We start from the raw sequence: 4,381 nt of genomic DNA, 5'->3' as shown, positions 1-4,381 counted from the left end.
AGACAGAGGGACCTTTTGATCTGAGATGTTTTGCTGTGCTCGTAGCTGAGGCACCGCTGGGCACTGTGAGCAGAGACTGTTTTCGTTTAACAGAAATCACCCTGGTGAAGTTACGTAATCCAGAGTCTGAGTCAGGGGAAGATGGGGGCAGCGAGGGAGCATAGAGATCCCAGAGGCTTCTGTTAGCATTTTTAGAAGATAACTGGTGGAATGTGGGAGTAGGAGATGGAGGGAGCATTTGATGTCCTTCACATGGGGCTGATAAGAGAAAAAAATTCTCTGTTACCAAGCGATCAAGTCATAGTGATATGGGTAGAACAGACAAGACTCTCATTGTGCAAATAAGAAGCTGAGGCCCCAGGAGACTGGTACGAGGCCACACAGCAAGGAACGGGTGGAATGAGATTGCAATCCTTGTCTTCAGGCTCTAACTTCATTCACAACACCCTATGTGGAGTTGAATTTATTTTTTTAAGATTCCCAATTCAGTCCTGCATTAGATACGGCCAAACAAGTCTCTCGCTTCCTTTCATGAAGACAGAGGCTATAGATCTGCGATTATTTCCTTATTAACAATGACGCCAGCAGCTCACGAGAATTTACACAGCAGATAATAAACTCCCACTTGTGGTCTGAGAGAAGGGTTGAAAATTTTTACATTAAAAATATAAAAATCCCAAACACATTCCTGGATTTAATTCTGACTAACATTCCTTTTTCTGTTCACTTCTCTTTGTTTTTGTGATTATTTTGGGCTTCCCAGAGTGAAAGATAATTTATCTTGCACAAAATGAAATTTGTTCTTGAATCCTGCTGGTGTACACGTTAAGCTAAATAAATGGAAATAGATACAAGTCCCAAAAATGAATCAGACTCCTTGCTTAGAAAGGAAGCATGTAATTCAGTCCTTTCTGGTAGATAAGAAGAATCCACAGGGCTAAAAGTCAGTATGTAGGAACTTGCTCAAGCTCTTTGTTTATTTGCAGCATGCTAGGGTTTTCTTGCTTCTTTTCCTTCTCTTCATTAGCACTCACTCTTGGGAGGGGTCTTTAGTAAGACAGGAAAAAAAGAGATTTTGTTAACATAAAAGTATATTCAAGTTGTGTTATGAAAGATTGTCAACATTAGCAAGGAAAGGTATGTTAGAAGTGGTGTCTCTCCTAGTCTCCAAAGGACTTAAAATAATCAAGACTCACAGGACACAGAGAAGCTAATTCACACTCCCCTCTCCCGGGGATAGAGTCAGGACACGAGGGAAAGACAGAAGTGGAAGAAATAACAGACACAGGGACAAAGAGATAAAAAGGGAGACCAAAGAGCAAAGGGCCTGTCAAAGTTCACCAAACATAGGCTCTACAAGGACTGAGGAGTTTACTTGATTGAAATAGTCAAGGACCCCATGTATATATGTGATAATCTAATCAATGGAAACCATTTATTTTGGTGATAGACTGTAGACCTAAGGTAAAATATAATTTGCTGTGCAAACTGATATCCTTTTGCAAGTGAAAGGGCACATCACTACTTATCCTGATACAAGAGAGATAAACTGGTACAGTCAAGGACCCTACACCCCTTCTAAACCTCACGGACCTAGCTATGACTTATCCTCATTCACAGCACAGTTATTAAGCACTGATATATGTGACGCTGTGCTTGGAACTGAGCATTCAAAGCTGTTTCTGTGCCAGGTGAGTTGTTCTTCCTGCGGCTGAGACTTTCGTGACATCAGCGAGCAAGGCAAAACCTTCACAGTCTGGCTCACAAGTTATGATGCTTCACGGCAGGGCTCGTGGATATATATGGCTTCCACCTGGTCCCACCTGCGTGGTGGTGGCTGCACACCCTGAAGCATGATGAGTCAGGGTGGTATGATTCTGTTCTGCCTCTGCCTTGCATATGCTGATTTTAATCAAATGAACGCCTAATCCTGTCGTGAATCTTATTAAGCCCTTTACCCTTCCCCATTCCATCTGTTACTTGTCTCAGTCTCTGTCCTCCAACTGGAATAAGCTTTGTTTTTTTTTTTTTTCCTCAGACTCTCTTTTTCTTGTTGTGTTTGATGTCTTTTAGAAATAGGCCTGGAGTCAAGAATTGTAATCCAGCAGGAGCGGGTCTCACTGAGTGAGGGTTTTCAGTGTCCTGAGTTACTTTCTTTAATGCTCCACTTCCTCCGTCAGCAAAGCCTCCGATTTTGATAGCTTTGAGTGCAGTCTGTTGCGGAGCTCTGCTGCTGGTTTCTCAGACCTTCCCGTCAGGGCTGCCATGACTGGCTCTCCAGGGTGCGAAAGACCCGTGGGACCCACAGTTACGGTCTCATCTACTGGAGTCAGTAGGACTGTGTCCTGGCCCTGCTGCAGAGTCCGAACACCTCCTGGTGGGGGGACCATAACTTGCTTCAGTGGGCCTTTCTAATCCTTCGGGTCTGTTTGGCCATTTAACCGACTTAACGACCAAACCGTTCATAAACATCAAAACCAACTCAACTTGAACAGAGACCTCAGGCCTCTATCCTGGGAATACTGGAAGAGTACAGACAAATCTTCCCCAAGGAGCATACTTCTGTTTATGGTAATTTCCTTCCTCGGCAGGTATGATAAAGTTTTACTCTGGAGGACTGAAAAATATTGAAAAGGTATTGATGGTATGGCAAGTTCCAAATTCCATTCTCTTTCAGCAAGCGCCACCCCAGACACCTGGGCTCTGTCCCTCTTTGTGTTATTTATTTTATGTCGGTGCCAGTTTCCTCCATTTTTAAGGTCTGTGCTGGGAGGCTTCTTGTGTGTCATGTTTCAAACCCTCCCTCTCCCTACTCTGTGGCGCCCTAGTGCTAAACCTATTGTTTTCCTCAAAGAAGGTCATTGATACATGGTTTCTAACTCAATAAATATCTTTGAAACTTAAAGATACAAATCAGAAATTTCCTTATTTGGTACCTCCTGTACTGTGAAAGACTCACTGAAATGTTCTTAGGTGGAATGTGGGAGTTAATGTCCCTTAAGTAAAAAGATCATACCAAAGGAGTGGAAAATGTGAAAGTCACTGAGTGCATCCTGTGGGGAGGTTTTGCTGCCCCAGTTGCGGAATCTTCAGGCCCCCAGGGATGCAGGTGAAATACAGGGTTGATGCCACATCCAGGCTTTTGATTCTCCTGCTTGCTGCTGTTGCTGTCTGCCAGACTCACCAACATACTCTGCCATAGATGGGAGGAAAGGTGTCTTTCACCTAAGAACACTTGGCTAAACTAAGGTCCAGGGCCTGCCTTAAGAGGAACACCTCGAATCTTCGGTTGGCCCCCAAACCAAGTTAGTCTAGTATGTCCCCTGCCTGAAGTAGACAGGAATCAACCTAGCCTAAAACGAAACAAAGGGAATAAGGCAGTGGACAAATGGCCACATCATTCTCTGCAGCCTACTCCTATTTATTGAGGTTTCAACTCAGCTGTGGCATGCTTCCCTCATTTGACACTTTCATGTTGCTTCTCTCTATTAATAGTCATTGGGCTTCTGGTCAGCCGGGGAGGATTATGCTTCATTAACACCTCTGGGTAAAACTCCGGTCGCCAGGAATTCTATTTGTGTTGTATTTGAGGACAATCCAAATTTTTGCCTCACTAAGGGCAGCAGGGTGTATGTATGTGTGTGTGTTTGTGTTGGCCCTTATGAACGGATGATGAAAGTGTAAGACATTTGGAGACTTCACATGAATTTCCAAGTAGAGAATAGGAATGCAAAATATAGTAACTTTCTCTGTTTAGAAAGTAGACCCCCTCTTGTTCAGGGCTGGGTAGTGAGAAACCTGAGAGAGTACCCTCTGTTTATGTAGTGATAGCCATGAATCTGGGAGGCAAGGGGGTGCCACATAGGGTCAGCCATGTGTGGACACGCAGCCCATGTGTGGACACGCAGCGATGCCCTGCACGGAGCCTGCTTCCAGTCAGGAGGGAAGAAAGAAGGGCTGACCTTTCTACACCTGTCTGCCCAGAGGGGATGCCTATTTGCAATTCTAGTAATACAAAGCCTTCTAGTCATCTGCCTACCAAGAAGAAGGAACACTGTCCAAAGGTCGTCTCTTCATTATCCAATGACATTCCTAATTTAGCAAAAACATAGAATATGGTCTTTTGATTCTAGGTAGGTGTTCTTTGCCTAGATCCATCATTGTGCTGGGTGACCAGGGGCAAACAAGATATCCTGGTTACTAAATTTCCTTAGGGTGGCTCTTCTTTCTACCCCTTTCCTGAGTTCTGTTATTTTAAAGTTAAACATTCTTCCCAGCACTGACTGATGCAACACCACACACAGCTATGAAATGCAGGGCTTCTGGCTCCTGGGAATTCTTGGTGATCAGTGCCAATTGGAAATGCCTTAAGCAACAGCTG

Source organism: Artibeus jamaicensis, unplaced genomic scaffold (genome assembly GCF_021234435.1).
Source record: "Artibeus jamaicensis isolate MK-2021 breed Jamaican fruit bat unplaced genomic scaffold, CSHL_Jam_final contig_588, whole genome shotgun sequence".
Classification (NCBI taxonomy): Eukaryota; Metazoa; Chordata; class Mammalia; order Chiroptera; family Phyllostomidae; genus Artibeus; species Artibeus jamaicensis.
The sequence above is the reverse complement of the archived record's forward strand: the minus strand, read 5'-3'. Positions refer to the sequence as shown.